Source organism: Apis cerana, linkage group LG2, assembly GCF_029169275.1.
Source record: "Apis cerana isolate GH-2021 linkage group LG2, AcerK_1.0, whole genome shotgun sequence".
In the NCBI taxonomy this organism is placed as follows: domain Eukaryota; kingdom Metazoa; phylum Arthropoda; class Insecta; order Hymenoptera; family Apidae; genus Apis; species Apis cerana.
In genome coordinates this window covers 505,533-524,394 of record NC_083853.1, presented here as the reverse complement: position 1 = coordinate 524,394, position 18,862 = coordinate 505,533, and the positions used below count along the sequence as shown (strand labels likewise).

Genomic DNA, 18,862 nt, shown 5'->3' with positions numbered 1-18,862 from the left:
GCACGCCATTGCCTTAATTCGTGCGTAAATAACTCGAAATAACCGCATACTGATACATTTTTACGAGCGAATGTTCAAGTCCCTTTAGAAAAAACGAAGAGAAAGAAAGAGAGAGAGAAATAACACGGCACAAATATTACGCGAAACCACTGGTCGCAACAGTGAAGGAATAACGAGGACAGGGCACTCGTCAATCAGTGGTTCTTCGTTCGTAACCTCTGTCCCAAACGAAACGACGACGAGCGTAACTCGTCGCGCAGCTTCTTGTCGACCAACTCGGTCGAATCGCGCGAAACGATCTTTTTAACGAGGAAACGTTACTTCGAAAACGCGCGAATAATTGAAACTGATCGAATTTGAGCGTGTCAATGACGCGTTAAGAACCACTGTCACGGGCAGAGGAGGAGAGGAGAAAGGTATTCTTCCGGATTCGTTCTGTCAGAGAGAGAGAAAGAGAGAGAGAGTTTAGTGATTCGTCAGGGCTGCAATGCCCGTGTCGAAACGCGAACCAATGAAAGAACACACTCCTCGATGATCGGCCGAAAATAAGCTGCAATTTTCTAGACGAGCGCACTCGCGTCTGCTCTCGTAATTTCAGACACCCGCGTGTGTACACACACACATATATATATATATATATATGTACGGGAGAAAGAGGGAAGGGGAAGAGAAGTATCGAGAAAAAAGAGAGAGAGAGAAAGAGTGAGAGAGAGTGAAAGGAAACGAGAGCGTTAGAGGAGGGGGTGAGGGAGGGCGAAGGGACGATACGGCAAATTGTGGGGAGATTAAGCCTGTTATTCCCGGACAACAATGGCTCGATACGCGATCGAAGGAGGGCGAAAACAGATGGATGTCAGGTAATATCGAGATTCCTGGCTACTAACATTTTCTCTTACGTGTTATTTTTACTTTTTCTTTTTTTACAAACCCTGTGTAATGTAATTCGAAACTTTGTACAATTATTACGCGCAAAGATCGAACGCGTAGGTGGAAATGGTTGCGTTGAACGGTTGGTAATCAAAATCGTGCTCACGTTGCGCGAGTTGAATTAGATTTGTTGGGAGAAGATTAATATAAAATAAGTAGAAGGATATATATTACGAGTAATTTAAAATTAATCAAAATGTAATCAACTACGATTTAACCTAGAGACACTATAAAACATCGAACTAGCGATTGTCGAACGAAATAAAATATTATATACATTGATGTTGAAAATCGTAATGGTGTAAATCGCATAGAAATTATTTCGAGACAAGTTCGTATTTAGAGAATTAATATTTAACGAAAAAGAACAGCTCTCTTCCTATATTCCTGCATTCTTCGGTTTCCAATATTGCCTTTAATTTGTAATTAAATAGTAATGACTTGTACCAACTGAAATACTGTGAAATTATTCCATTTTCTATCGATTGGATCTGCGTCTTATTCTTAAATTATTATTAAATTCTATTATTAAATCTTATCATTAAACTTATCCTTCCACGTCCAATCGCTCGAAAAAGAAAAAATCATTTAATTCATAACTTTGTCAAAAGTTTTCACGAATAAATGAACTTAAAGGAATATATAACGATACAAAATAATGTCGATGCATCAACGTCCACACCTCCGGACAACTCTCGCATTGATAAGTCGAAGCCTGGTATAAGATTCGAAGTGCAGAAGAGCTGTATTTTACCAGATACGTTTCATAAGAAAAAAAAGAAAAAAAAAACCAATGACTCGGAAAGAAGAGTCATTTGTCACACGAGGCTCGTGTATATCGAGTGCCTCGTAATCCTGAGATCTCCGAGCGTTGAAAAAACTGGAAAGACATTGCTGATCGATAAGAATTTTTCCAAGGGCGGAATTTCTCAATCCCGTCGCTCGAAAAAAAAGAAGGAAAAAAAAAAGAAACACTTAAAGAGACGAGACGCGTGCATATTTACGATCGTGATTAGAGTTGGAAGAGTTAGAGCTCTGAAGCTTTTTCATTATTTCACAAGGCTCCATTACGTTATTATTCTATTTCCGTTTTCTTCCGTATTTTATTTTCGCTTTTTTATCTTTTCTAGATAGGAGGAGGTTAAGCTCGTTTCATTGTTATTTTTTAAAAACTCTCATTCTTTCGTACGATAGAATTTAAAAAAAATGTTGTCAAAGTGTCATGTTATCCTAATCTTTCTGACTTTATTTGGAAAAAAATCTCGTTTCATAATAAATTCTAAAGAAATATTCGTCAAAGATGTAAAACTTTTATACGTAAATTAAATGATTAAAGATGTATAATATGAAAATATAAAAATGTTATTTTTTTATAAACAAAAATTTGTTTATATTTATCAAACGGAAATGCAATTAATAAATTGCGTTTTACTGATCAATAAAGTTCGATAAAGATCTTTCTTCAGGATAAATAAAAATTTTTCAGAAATTCATCTTCCATTTTAAAGACGTTTTTATTTTTTCCTCGCAGTATTTAATATATTACTGAACAATTTTAATAAAAATTTACATTTTCTTCTAAAATAAACGTAACTTTAAAATATTAATAATATCGTATTAAAAATGGGTGATACATAATTTTTAATACAACAAATATTCTGCACACAGGTAATATTAGAAAGCAATCCAATCCCATTAAAATGAAGTTATATTAATATTTGTATCTTTTCAATGCAATTAAAATAATCAAGTATAGCGTTAAAAATAAATAACACTATTTGAAAAACGCCCTATGCAGCTCGATACGAATCGAAACTTGCGATTCTTTGTCGAAACGTGTAAAGGATCGATAATTGGGAGCACGAGGCATGCCAGCGCGTAGTCGAATCAGGGTTATGTAAAAATCACCTCTCCGTGCGCGAGGATAGAGGGTTTGTTACGAGCTGTTAGTGCGACTGCCCAGCGTGAACATGAAAGGGGACACGTGCTACCTTTTGACCTGCCATAACTGTAATCGTATTTAATGGCATTTCCGCAATATTAAATACATTATCACCCTTATTAGCGGTGACGCTAATTGTCAGTCCTATCTTTTCTTCGTTCCAACGTTCGAACGGAAAAAAATATTTCGTTCGATGAAACGAATAGGATAATTTTTCTAAATCGGGTTTTTATTATTGAAAATGGTAAAATTTTGCACGTTAAAATTTAGAGATTCCCTTTTTATCCGTGGAAAATATTATACGAGAATATATAATTATAATTATCTAATTTTTGGTTTTTTTTTTTTTAAATTTTCATTACGAAGAAATACTTTATTAATAAATACATTTCATAAAAGTTTATTTAAAATCGGAAAATTGGTTAACTTTGGATGAATCTTTCAAAATACTGAAAATAAATTTTTTGTTTTTTGTTTTTATCACATCTTCCTTTTAAATATTACAATTAAACGATTCGCCGTGAAATAGGTGATAACTATATGTATATATCTTTGTTATTACGTAAGTATATTAACCGAAAGTAATTTCACAGTGTGTATATCGTTACCGAAGTTAATATCTTGCATCACGATAATTGTAATTTATGCTTCCCTTGATACATACGAGCACAGAGACATGGTTTACAAGGTGTCTCTATTAAAGCGTAATATTTAACTCGATACATGGTAAATCCGTTTCAAGTAGATTAAACACGTGATACGTTTTAAAATAATTACACATTGAGAAAATTTTTCTCAAGTATCGTTAACTCTTATTTTTAATTTTCACTTTATATTTTTATGTAATGAAATTTTGTATTTCGAAAATGCAAACAAGCGTGTTTTATATACGTTAATATCTTCGAAACGTTAGCAATTATGATCTTCACGAGAAAAGTATAGTACATGTGTTTTTAGTTGGAAATGGAAATTCTTTCACCCGTTCTCAAAGAAACGTTAATAAAGTTTAAAACGATCGGACGATTTAGGACGGAGATCGGCTAATGGGTCAAAGATGGTAATTTCCAAATGATTTTTCACCTTCTCCCCTTTCCCCCCCGTCTCTTTTCCATTCTCTTCCGGCGCTGCCGTGCTAAAAGCTAATGGTCGCTAACGCAGGCTTTGCCCTCCCTTCTTCTTCTTCTTCTTCTTCTCCCTTTTTCACCCATTTTCGCTTCCTCCACTCGCAGCTCGTCCGCAAACAGTGCTCTCATCTGAACAAACTTTGAGAAATAAAATACCGCTTCGCGGTCCACGCTCGGGAATAATTTCGCGTAATTCCTGATTGCGCCTGTCAAACAACGATACGTTTTAATGAAAATGTGTCGAAACGTTGGCGAAAGAATTCGTATATTTTTATTTCTAAAGATTTTAAAAGATTGGAAAGATGTTATAATTTTATACGATACAATCAAATATCATCGATCGCATATCGTTTCTTACTCTTTTCATCTTTTATCCCAAATTACGTAGAGTACTGGATGGATAGTCATCTATGAAAATTAAACGGTGCACCTTGTTGGTGGAAATATATTCCATTTTCTCAACGCTCGGGCTTTTAATGCACCTTCCGGCTCGAGCACTGGCTGCGCATTCCCCGACGAAGATCTGTTTGTGAGGCCATTAGGGATCAGCCAGGATCATAAATTCATTGATATATTTACAGTGTAAACGCGGCCAACATACTGCCGCGTATAGGCGGACGCGCAACGCGTTTGTAACGAGCTGTTTTAACCTTCGTAACCGCTCGAATTCGAATAATTCTTGGGCCCTTCCTCATTGTTTTTAACCGTTCCGAGATGACGATGACATAGTGCCTCTGGGCTTGCGCACATGTTGTTTACCAGTGGTGGAAAAATTCACAACGTGGCTAACGCGAGGAGCATAAATAAGCGAGCGGATTCGATTAAAAAGTTTATCGATATTTCGATTCAAAGTTTAATAACGAGTGGAACAAGAGTTTGCAAAGAGGATGATAAATTTTAGTTTTCAACTGTACAGTGATTAGTAAGTTTATGTAGTGATTTTGTCGTGGAAATAGTTGCAAAAATTCGACGCATATCGACACGTTTGAAAACCGTTGAAAAGAGATCGAAATTCTTAATTATCGTTTAGTTAATTTCGTACGGAATATCAAATTTAAATCGGAATCGTTTCGAATTTTAATTACGGAATTGAGAAAAAATGTATGGATGCCGAGTCGAGGAGAGGTTAGGATTTCTTTGGCTGAAAGTATAATGTAGCTTCGATATGTTGCGTAATAACGTGTTTGTAAACATAATGTCTGTAACAATAACGTTTTTAAATGGGAAAGGAATTTTTTTTATTCGACCATTCTCTTTGTTCTATTGATTTAACGGAAAACTTTCTCTTACTTTCTCCCGTAATCAAACAAACGATTCTAATTTAAATTTGATATTCAATACGACAAAGCAACCAAGCGCAATTCAAGCGAAACGATTTTAAACTCTTTTACAATCTTGACAATTACACGATCGATCAATTTTTTGAATATTGAGAAAAGGGAAATAAAAAAATTCTACGTACAGCCGTTTCGTATTTTTACTTTCTTCCTTAGAATGTTTCGGTCGGTTACGAAATAACAATATTTCCATTATCATTTCTTTTGTCGCGGTTAAAAACAGTTATAATACGAAGTGAAATTAACTTTTACTTTACACGTTTTTACGTAAAAATAGAAAACTTTTATTTTCTCAAGAGCAGAAAAAAAATTGAACGAATCGAGCAAGAACGATTTTATTATTTATAAAGTTAATATCGCGACGTTATAAATTTGTGCAAGATACAAGAAACGGAATAAATACATTTTGTCTTCGTATTTGCACACAAATTTTTGTGTTTTATTTTCTTTCCACTCTGGATGCAGATTCCAAGTTGAAACCGTTCGAATCCATTCGATGACGTTCGATGAAATTCTTTCGTACGTTGATACATTCGTACATTTTTGGAGATTTTAAGGTTCGAAACAAACGTAAAAAGGTTGGCATCTAAAAATGTTAATTGTTCATTGAGTTATAATATAATCGATCGAAACAGGTGAAATTTGATGCAAATTTCAATCGTTGCAAAGATTCCACGAATATTAATTCTCTCGATTTTTGTAAAATTAATTTCATATTATATCATAGCATATACACATATATATATATAATTTGTAAGTGTTTATACCAAAATTGTTTCGCGTGTAAATTAAGATGAACGATAATTAAAATATTTACCAGTATAATAACGTAGAAAGAATCCCCATTTTCGAATTTTATAAATATTCGTAACGTTACTTAAATACGAACGTTTAATTAAATTCCATCATCCTTATTATTTGAATCCACAAAATTTCCCGTTAATTTCGGATAAAATGGATAATCCGTCCGAAAATCGATAGATCCGTAAAAGGATCGAGCCGGTTTAAACGTGCAAGAATCCCCCCCTCCCCTGTTCAATCGGAACGATAACATATCGTCGAGGCATTCCCGTTTGGATATCCGGGAAACGCCAATATTCGAGGCGAGCAGATTTCCCTGCTTTTTTAATTAATATTTTCAGTGGTGGAAATAGCTGGAATTAATCCGCCGGGGGGTCGAGATTCGCGAATCTCGCCAACGCACAATTTCCGCGAACATCGGAGAGTGAATTATTTTTGCGCTCGATCCATCTTCTGCTCTCCCATCTCGAGCTTTGCTCGTTTGAAATATTTCCTTTCCCCCTCTCTCTCTTCCTTTTTCTTTTTAACGTGGAAAGTATGGAGAGAGAAGGAGGGGCGAAATTGACGATTCCATAGAGGCACGATCGAGGCAGGAATATTTGTAATATTTTCACGAAAGGAATATTTTTGAAACGTCTTTTCTTCTGATATCGTTGGTGCAAGTTGTCGAGAAATCAAAGGGATTTGCACGTTGAAGGAAAATCAAATTTTCAAGGGAGGATAAGGGAGAAAGTGATTAGGGATTTGTTTCTCCCCTTGGAGATTCAAATAGGCGGGCACTGCTAGCCAGGCCGTTTGTCGTGTAAATTTACATGGCAAACGTGGCGATGAATTTACGAGACTCCTACGCTCCTCTTTCTCGTGTTTACAAATAGACGATCGCACTCTATCGACCGATCAAATGTGGACCGTGCGTCCGTCGGAGGAATGCGTGTCACGCGACTCCTGCGAAAAATATTTTCCGAGTTGCAAGGGTGATTGGCTCCATTTATCGTTTATTTAAAGGATTATTTTTACGAATATAATCGTGCGCAATATAATAATGCGCAATATTATTAGTCCGTATTATAATATTTTTTCCAAGGTTGTTTATTAGAAAAAAGATAAAATAGAAAGATAGAATAACACGATATGAAGATGTAAGATAATATCATATATTTCGTATCGAATTATTTTTTCTAGGATATGTCGTTCGTTAGTTGCAACATTGTAACTAAAGAATTTAAAGCTTTTTAGTTTTTTCGAATCGTTATCGCAAATATTATTTACATAATGTATTTATAATTATCAATTAACAGCAAGAGAAAAAATTTATCAGATCAAAAAAATTTAATGGTCGTGGAAATTGCATTATTTTTTACCAAGATCGAAATACTTTTTGAAATTAAAAATAAATTAATTAATATATTTTGTAATTTAAAATTATATGCATATTTTTTAATACAATTTTACATTTTATTTCCTGAATATTTATTATTTTCCTGTTTTTAAAACAGAATATTCAAATATATTTGTACCACTACACTGGTGCACGTGTCATGACGCGTTTACTTCAATTTCATTCCACAACATTGATTTACCAATATGATTGAACATCACCACGAGAGACATTTTAATTCGTTTTTCTCGCTCGCGCAAGGAAAAAGTATTTATAATGTATGAAAATCCGAAATTAAGTGTAAAATTTAAAAATGTAATCGATAAAACAATAAAATGATCAACGTTAATAGTTTGGATATTATAAAAATTGCTGACACAGTTTCAATATTATTTGCAACGATCGTAAATAATGATAACACCATAACCTAACTTTTTCAAGAACATTATGCTTTACTAAATTGTAAGTTTCTTATAACGAGAGTTTCTTTATAATCTCTTCCACTTTTTTTTGTTTGCGATTAACGACTTTATTCGATATATAGTTTCAAAAATATCTACGACGATACCAGATGGCGCACTTGGGCGAATTCTTCCTAGCAGCTAAGAAAATTCGCTTAACCTAAAAATTCTTACTTTGAATAGAAATAATAAATACGTACGTATGCAATAGTCTTTAAGAACGGATTTTCGGTGGATTATACATCTTGGACGACGATCAGTGAAGAACGTTGTATCAGTGACATCTGGTTAGGCGTTCAATGCATTAGAAACATCTGTGATATAATAATTATCCGAAGCTAAATCCAAAAGAGTTTTTACGCAAACTTTTATCTACTTTTCTTTCTCATAGAAAAAAAGGATCTTTGCCACGCGACAAAAATAATTTTGAAAATTCTCCGGATTCTTGTTATACCTATTTTTCCCGAAACGACGCTGTACACACGTTGGCCCGTAAATTCCAGGTGGTAGTTTGTCTTCGAAAGAAAGTGTTCGTTTCTTTGGGATATTAGGGCGGAATCTAGCAGCCGGAATCTCCGGCGACCTGTGAAATTGGAAAAAGCAGGTAAACGTTCGCCGACGAGGAACGATTCGAACGAGGGTTACTGATTTATTTCCGGCTATAATAAGGCACCAGAACTAGCAAAATCAGATAATAAGCTGTTGCCAGTTAGAGAAAAACCCAGAACAGATTTGTCGCAATTAGGGCTACCGAAACGATCCTTCTTTGAGATAACGCGTTCGTTGGTTGTGATTCGTTTCACGGTAACGTGAGCAAATTCGTAAAATAAAGAAAGTGACGATGCTAAATTTAAAATATCAAAAATACTCGAGTGTTTAAATGAGCGAAAAATTTGGATTTATCGTCGATGCTTCTTTAATTTGGCAAGATTTTCAACATAGATCGATAAATTAAAGTGAATAATTTATTAAAATTGTTACTGATATTGCAAACGCAAATAAAATATTTTAATGAATATACACGTTGAACGATTTGCGCTTATTTCCTTTATATTAAAGCAATCTAGAAAAATTTAAAACGTTATATTTTATATTTTGCAATAATTTAATATGTCGAAAACAATTGGAAATTTATTATCGTTTCGTTTTATTCGCGTAATATCGTGATATTTTTGAACGATACACGAAAACGTTCAACAATTTCGCATCGTTGAAAATAATATTTTTCAACGAAATATTTATTACGACAAATTTCCGATTCATAAAACGTTTTCTACGAAATCCTCGGGATTTAAATGAAATTCGTCAAAAGTTTAATACCATTTATCACGGCGGCTTTACAGTCGAATCGTAAGTAAATTCTTTAATATCATTCTGATCGTAGTTTATTTTTTTTTTTTTTTCGTTGCAACAAATGGACGACGGAATTGTATTTACAGAAGTGGACCCATTTTTCAGAATTGAAATGGATCGAAACGAATCGTGATAAAAGTTTTGTGTACGTAAAATATACGTATAATACATTTCATCTGCCACGTGAAATCTATTTTTCTCGAATATAGCAGCCTTAATTCCTTGTCGATATAATTATTTTTCTTCGATTGACAAAAATTCTTATTATTTTCCTCAGGATATAAACGTTATTCAAAGATATATTTCACAGAGTGCATACAAGGATACTTTTGTAAATAATAATTATTCCGTTTTTCAATCGAATTTAATTAATTCTCTCTCTCAATTTTTTTATTCGAAACGGACATTTCTAATGATGAAATTAAAAATAAAATACACGTCGCGCGGAGAAACATTTAAATTCGAAATGCAAATTTCCCGATTGGAGAAGGGAAAATTTGTAAAGATCTTTCGAGGGAATTGCACGTTACGAGGTTAGGTAGCAAAGGAAGAAAATTATACGCCAAGAGTGCAGGTAACATCGCGATACCATCACGGGTCCGTGGAAACGTGAAGAGAAATCTGGAACTCGTATAAAGATCGGCTGCCTTTAACAGTTTGCCCAACTCTAACGCGCCGGTTGAAACAAATGCTACGTCTTTTATCGCTGGACGTGAATCTTTCGACAAATTTTACCGAAATGTGGGAAAAGAAGTCGTCCACATTAGATGCACGATTAACGATACCTGCCACGATTTTAATCGCCGCGATTTATCGAGCTGAAAATACGGGATGCAATGAAATAATTGTAATTGAATAAATATAACCGCAATGAGCGGAGTAGTTGTAATTAAAACGTTGCCGATGCGAGAGCGTTTCGATATTTCGTTTTTTCGATATCGAAAGACTGGTTTTAACGATATAAGCGTGCAAAGTAATCGCACAAAATATTTATTTTCATCGATATCGTTCGATTGACCAGCACTTATCGTTAATGAGCATGTTTCAGATGTGTTTTCTTTTCCTTTATCGGCACCGGCTTTTTTTTCCTTAATTTATAGAAAAAGCGAAAGGAATGTGTAAACGTCTAATATCGCGATCAAAATTAATCTTTATTACTTTTTCCAAAGGTGACTTGTTTAAATATCGATATTTGTTTCTCGTGCTAATTCCTTCTAAATATTTATACGCAGCAATATGAATACGATCATTTTTGTGTGCATTAAAATGATAAGATTGAATTTTTTTCAAACAATTTTGCATATTCTCATACATTCGAACAAATATAAATCGAAGCATTTGAACGATTCGACGGCGGTTCATAGCCAACGCTACCTTCGATCAGCGTTTTGTTATTTGCTAATAATTCAAAATGAAAATTTAGAAAAAAAAGTTGCTTGAAATCAATTAAGAAATGTGTACGAAGGAGAGTCGTTTATTACCAATCAGCTTACAATACTAATTAATATTTATTTTCAATTCTTCCATCGGATATTAATTTTTTTCTACTGATAAACGAAGGATGTTATATTACCTTTCATTGAAAAAAAACATATTAACGTATAAAAAAGAACAAATAACGAGAGAAGAGAAAAGTTTTAGTATTAATTAGTATCGCAAATCGATATTGGACAACTTTTCCTCGTGTTATTTACGAGGACTTTTATTATTTGTTTATTTTCTATCATTGATACGGAATAACTGCAAATATCTTTATTTTAAATTATTACTTATTTGATAATTATCCTTAAAGGTTGCATATAAAAGAATGCTTTATTCATATATTCTGAGAGAATAGTTTGTAACGTTTCGTTTGGATTATTCCAAATTCAGATGTGTAATATTTTTAATGATATTAAAAATAAACTTTTGGATTAAAATTAGTAATTTTCAAATCAAATACATGTGGTTTTTCTTACAATAACGAATAGTTCAATAATTAAACGTCTACATCTCGTATTTTCAACACGTATTATCTTCACCTTGCAAGATTAGAAAATTTTAGAAAATACTACAATTTGGTACAAAATCTTGGTATAATTTTTACGTACTTTGCAAGAAATTCACTTTTTCCGAGATAACAATTATTTTTGTTGATAAATTTTTCTAATCCTAAACTTTCGCTCGCAGATTTCACGGCTCTTTCTCACGGCGCGAGGAAGAGACGAGCCCAAGGGGAGTTCGCATTTCTCGATTTCCCTCCCTTGGCAAATAGCAGAGACGCGTTTTCGCTAATTTGCCGAGCAACCGAGCCTCCCTCGAGGAGCCGGTGTCACCCACTTAACCCTGCGGCTACATTTCGTTAAGCGAACTCGAAGAAAGGACGATCCGCTCCTTGAGGTGATATCGCAAAGTTTTCCCTCGTTACTCGGGAAAAACTTTCGTCTCGTTGTCCAGGGGACTCTTTTCGAGACTTGCTGAACCGATATCGAGTAACCGAGCTCGTCGGATGGTGTCTGTTCACAAGTCGTCGGGGGATTTTTCCGATTCCATCCCCTAATATCTCAATTTTATTAAAAAAATATTACGTTGTATACGTGTATATTTAATTCATTTCAGATTATCTGCGAAAGATACAGTCCTTGACACGTTTTTGCGAAGCAGATTGTGCAGAGAAAATATTTTCACCGATATGTTTCGGCGCGAAAAATAAGAAGCTTCCGCGAGGAGTTTTTGGGGGAGGAGATATTTCGGATACCCGACAAATTTTACGGCACACCCCTGCGCTCTTTACGAGCGGCTATGAAAGATCAAGCGAGCCGATGCTGACTCGGGCGAAGAATATTTATTACTCTGGATACGCACTCCATCGCGTATATACCTGCAAGTATATCTAGAAACATGGAACCAGGGTGGTCGTCTTGCGTACACACGCAGATGAAACGTATTAGATACGTTGAAACCTCTAACGAGACCTGGACGCGTTGTACGACACTCTTTTAATTATTTATTGGCTCGTTCGTTCCGTGTTGCGTGGAAATCACGATGTCGAGATGATAAATGATGCACTTTAGAAATTAGACAATCGAGAGTCTTAAAAAGAAATTTTGGGGAGACTCGTTATTCGTTGTGTAATTAAATAATTAAAAATCTATCGCAAAAAGTCATTGGAAAATATCGTTTCTTTGTTGGAAAGAATTCCGTTTGCGACGTACTTGGAGTTCTATTTAATCATATGTATCGTCTTTGTAATAATTGCTTCTAAAATCTTTGCATCAATGGAGATATTGTTTTCAATTAGTCGATTACAGGAAAAAACGCATACGCGGATAATATTCTCTGATAAATCAATATGGAAGATTTGTATATCACGATATATACGTACGAAAAATCAATCTTATGATATAAATACAAAATAGCGAAAGAATACGTTTCCTACACGGATTAATTTAATTATGGCGCGACGACGAAATTTATTATCGCCACACTATAAACACATTTCGAGCGTAACGTCGAATCTCGTTTTCAAAGATACTTTGAGCGCAAACGAGCAACATAAATTAACCTTAACCTATACAAAACCGCGGTATTGAGGCGGAAGAACGCGTGAAATCGCACAACGACGATAAAATCACGACGTATCGTCAACCGAACCATTGTTTCTCTCGCGAACAATACATTCCACGAATATTTTACAAAATTTCATCGCGACCATTCTCCTTCTCCTTCTTCTCCTTCTCCTTCTTCTTCTCTCTCCCCCCACCTCTCTCTCTCTCTCTCGTCATGGACACGACAGGAACATTATGAATGGCGGTGGCAGGGATGCATATTAATTAGGAAACCGATAAAACTGATAGGTGCACGTACGCGCGTAAAACGATCGTTTCGGCGTATTCATAGGCCGTGTCGCGGGTGGGCACGGGTTCGTTTATATTCGTGGCCCGTTGTTCGACATTTTATTGCGAGGACGAACGCGTGTAGTAGGCGGACGTGCGCGCCACCTCTCGGTGTGCGTTTCGGTATGGAGACCGGGATCGAGTGAGTACGTAGGCGGTGTACACACGGAGCAACGTGTGCCATTGCGCATGTCTGCGATCCACGCGAATAAAGAGAGGTGTCCAACGATGCACTTCCCCTCTGTCGTGCACTTAGCGCCCCGGCGAAATGATTTATTCGACGTTTACTCAAGGTCTTTAACTCTCATTAAAATAACCGCCGGCCCAAGCTTCGCTTCTCTTTTTCTCTCTCTCTCTCTCTCTCGCTTTTTTGGGGTTCTTTCGCTTGTATCGCCTCCTTCCTTCTTCGTTTTACCCTTCGTCGTTCCAAAGGACTCCCCTCGGGGATGGGAACGGAGCCACCATCAGGATTTTCGCTTTTTACCCCGTGTTCGTGTTCGGCTGAAAGAGATCCTTGCTCTTATTTCGCGCGCGGAAGCTCGTATACAGGGTGTCCCCGAAATCACGGTGCGAAAATAAGTTTTTTAGGCTTTAACGAAAAAAATATCATTCCACTTTTTCGATGTATTTTTCCACGTGCTATGATTTCCGAGACACTTTGTACGTGCAATTCCGATATATACGTCGTGGAGCATGAAATCTAAATGGGAAAATTCGTTACGTAATCTCGATAGGCGAGTTTCGTTCATTCGTTGTTCTTCGTCCCGTTTTCCATGTTACACGATTATTTTATTCAAGATTTTGTAAATAAAAAAATTTTGTCGGAAAATTGTTAATTTCAAGATAAAATTGTACTTCTCCATTATCTCGTTCTTTTATACGATAGAAGAATTTATTCGTTAATAAAATTAAAATATTTTAACATTGTGAAAATTTGGGACGCGTCTACAAATCGTGATATATGCCAGAGATATGGTCATGACGGAAAAAATGTTTCACTATTGAGAATCTAGACAAAACAGTACATGTTGGTTCGATCTTAAAATAAACGTATCGTAAACGAGAAAATTAACTTTGAAAGTCTCAAAGGGTTTACGACTCCGATAATTTTGTACGCGATACGACGTGTGTAAAAAATGAATGGATGAAGTTTATATGGATAAAGCAAAACATCTAGAAAGCCTATTACGGTGATATCGTAATATATCACTGTAATATATTACTTATTTGAATAAGAAGTAAGTGCGTAAACTTACTTTTGCACGGGAATATCATTTATCAAATATATTAATGAAACGGAGACAGATACGTTTATAAATTCATCGTCTTATTTTACTATCTCGACTCTCCAAGTTTCATAGTGAATATAAATTTTATCGGTTTTTCTATTTCTCCTGTTATTCTATTAATTTTTCATAATTTTTTTTTATATGTACGTTATTTTATTCGACGTATTTATAATGTCAAAATAACCTAACATACCCGATATAAAAGAATGAAATATTCTTGTGATTCACGGCATATAAGCAAACTTGAAGAATTAGAAAGTCGTATTTTCGAGAAAATCCCAATTTAAAAATCAAAAATCATAATTTATCGTGATTTAAATAATCAACTTTGTTATAACTTTTATCACAAAGTATGCAATCAGTTGAAAACTTTTATATGTGTATTTTTCATATGTGTTTTTTTACATATTCCTTGCAATTTCATTTACCAACATAAGATAAGGAAGATTATAAACACATTTTTAATATTATGCACTTTTGTACTTTCGATCTCTATATCGATATCGCTGCAACATTTCGTCATTCTGAGTCATCGATCAACTATTGTCCAACATATAAGTAAATGATACGATTATTGGCGAAACTAACAATTCCATCGAGAGAAAAAATGTCCAAATAATCGATTGGACGATCAACCGATATTTATAAATATTTCGAATTCTACCCCAGATCTTAAATGACCTCGTTTTAATTAATAATTTCGATTAAGTAGAAATCAAACGAGGGATGAAATTTCAAGGGAATTTTATTTACCATTATTCGCCTCCGGTGAAACACGAAGGGCGTAGCTGACTGCTCGATTTAACCCTCCCACCCCTCGATAAATTTCTACCACGTTCGCATTAGGCTCGTATGTCTGCCAGCAGCCAAGCTGCGAGAGCTAAAGTGTGTCTCGAAATTAGTTGCTTAATTAAAGCTCCCCGGAGACTACTTTCCAGCGGAGGAGCTTGTAAGCACACACCCGGAACAACCCCCCCTGTACGGGCATCACTGCTATCGATTCCTTGCTCCCCTTATTTTTTTTTGTCCGTTGCTTGATTCAATCTCGTAGGATAAATGGACCAATGCCAAGAATTCTCGATCGATCGTTTCGATTTCCAGCTTATCCGCATCGAATGGCAACCGTATGTACACGTAGCACATACGCGGCGTGTATACAATTCTCCAAACTTTTGGGTATCTATCGCTGTTTTTAAAGCTGTTGGTTAAATCATTCGTCACTTTTATCGCTTTTCTTATTTTTATCATTTCTTTCAAAATTTACGAGTTTGTTCGTGTCGTAGAGGAATGGATGAGGTCGAAGGAATTAATTAATTATAAAAAAAGTAGAATAAAGATTTATCGTTTAAAAAAAAATTTTATTCTATATTATTCTATAAAAGTTTTACTTTTTTGAAAAAAAAAAAGAAATTTGTTAGTATCGTTTTTTTCTTTTTTTTTTTTTTTGAGTATTCGAAAAGAAAAAAGAGAGTATCGAATGGTTAAATAATTGCTGACACAAAATACTCGAATATTCGAGCAGCTTGAAATAAGAACCGAGCTGACACTCGTTTTCCAAAGCGAGAACTGCAAAAAATCGTGTAGCTCGAATTGTAGCTCTTTTATGGATGTGCAATTCAAAACCTTTCTCGAATGACTAGAATTTCCAAAATACGACGTATAACATTTTTTATCTTAATATAATAAAAATTTATATCATTTGCATAAAACATATAAAATATATCGCGTATGTAATATAATTGTTTTCTAAATTAGGATTATCCCGATTAGTAATAATAAATTGATTATTTTTAAAGCATCTTTCGTAAATAATTTTTCAAATTATTTTGCATTCGAATAATCGAAATTCGGATCATCTCACAATTTTATTATACTATGTCGAAGAATCGAAAAATATCAAACATACAAACATCGTGCAAGAGCAATTGTATTAAGCACAAGGTACTTAACATTTTCCAATTAAGTAAACATTGACTGGTCGAAGATACTCGAACGCGATCACGCGTACCAGCTACGACAAACCACACAAGCGAACGAGCGAACATATATATATATAGAGGCGTACACTTTCAACGATCATGGATTCCTAGGCAAGCATTCCCCACCCTCGAATTATAACACGCGGATTGTGTTACAGTGCGATAGCCGCGCAGGACTTACAATCCTAGAGGGCGCGTCGCATTGTAAAACGTCACTTCACGATGTGTGCTTAGGTTACGTGAAGTAGAGAAGCGTGTTTGACTATTTCTAGAGAGCTGACAGAGAAAACAAAGGTACGGAAGAAAGATACTTACGTGGGCGAGCGTAGACTGGACTTTGATTCTCAATGCCAAACAAAACTCCATGAGCCGTGAAATCGTTCGGTTCTCGTCATTGAGATCGCTGATCGTAATTATAGAAGATGTCAAAATATTCTTTTCGTTTTGTTAGGTTAGAGGAATAACCAACTATTGAGATCATCGGTCGTTAATTGTCAAAATATTCTTTTCGTTTTGTTAGGTTAGGAACTAACGTTATTCCATCTGTAACCATCGAATTATGCAGAGAAATATTTATTTAGTACAAGTATACGTGCAGTGAAATATCTTTTAAGGAAAGAAATGTTGTGAAAAAAAATGTTTGTTGTTAATATATTAATAATTTCTTTGTAGAAAAAGTATCAAGATCAAATTTAATTTTTCGAATGAAACTATATAATTTTTTTTTACGCTAATCGACCAAGTTATTTCCCATGCTTATTTATATTGAAAAATCTTTTGTTTAGAAAGTATTTTTTAAATAATTTGCTCAGGGAAATATAACAAATAAAGTAGAAAAATAATTAATAATCGACTTTTTAAAAATCTTAAAAGGAAAAATATTATGATAAAAAAAGAGAATTTAAACCGACGTTTTAGAGATCGGAATCCATATTTTTATCTGTTCAGTTGTAGTTTTATTATATATAGGAAAGTGATATTTTACATAATATTATAATTTTAACCATTTACATGGTAATATTACAATTATCTGTGCTTTCATCCCACAGGCAGTGGAATAGGTGACCGGTATTTAAATTTGTTAAAACTCTTGCAATATTTTATCGAAATTATGGAAAATTCGCTTCCTCATTACATATATCTATAAATTTATAAAACTGGCTGGAGAAAATAGCGGACGCGCGTTGTATTAAGCTAAATTATGATTCGTTATCGTATTATTATCATAAACGATTGTTTAAAGATTACTGGATATCAAGTCGGTGGCTATTAACGATGTTTTTTACAAAATTAATTCTACATGATCTATACGATGAAGAATGTATCGTCAATATTTTATTTTAAGTTACAATCTCGTTAGAATCTTTTAAAACTAAAAATTATATGGAAAATATTTATTATAGGAGAATGTTGCATAAACGAATAATTCGCGATAGAAATATTAGATAAAATTTTTATTTCGTAAAATACGGCCACGCGACGTGGGAATTTATCCATAAAAAAAAAAGTATCCAAGATCTTGAAATTGAATCGAAAAAGATTACGGTTATTCCATGAAGAACAATTTCAGATTCCGGGCCATTTAATCGACTGATTTTTCGGTATCGTACGGCCAAGGTTGGCCCATGGAATGGTAGGATAAAGCGTACATCGGTTCACCCTCGCTTTGTACCAATGTTCCATGGAATGACCTTGTTATTTTTTACTACGTTACCTCGGGGTTTACTACTGGCCCGCCAGTTTTGCACCATCCTCAGAGATAAGGAACGAAATAAAGTAAAGAATTTATGATCTCGAGGCAGATAATCCGACTACGATTCGATGCTGAAGGGATACATGTATCGATTTTAAATAAAAACTCCAAATTGGCGTCGAATAGCAAGGGTATTAAAATTAAAATACGCTTTATGTTTGAATCTTATGATGATTATTGAACATTGATGTATATATGTATTTATAGTGGAAATATTAATGATAAAAATTTTAGTAGAATAGAAAGAATTCTTTCACTTGTTGTCGCGAGTTTTATAACGCAATATATTGAACGTCATATGTAATTATAAAGATACAATTGCAAAAAAATATAAATTGACTTAATATACTAAAAATTTTCTATAGCGCTCCATTTTTGAGAAAATCAAGTTTGAAAGCTTCTTAAGTAAGCATGGATTTAAATATAATTTTTTTTCTTCATTCAGTCTTAGTTTCCTGTTACTATTTATAATATCTAAACTTTTAATTTGAAAAAAATCAAAATTATGAATTGAAATATGATATCAATTAGGTATTTGAAAAAATAACTTGTTATTAAGTATAAAAAGTAATTTTTAAATGAATATTTTAAATATGAATAAAAAAATATTATACGTTAGATATAAAAAAATTTTTTTTGTAGA

At 34.2% G+C, this 18,862-nt stretch overlaps 1 protein-coding gene across 1 annotated transcript in view; it reads left to right on the top strand.

Moving 5' to 3' along the window:
• LOC107999592 (netrin-1) overlaps window positions 1-18,862 on the top strand; it is a 120,561-nt gene that overhangs the window by 42,385 nt on the left and 59,314 nt on the right. The gene's annotated exons all lie outside the window — the stretch shown is intronic.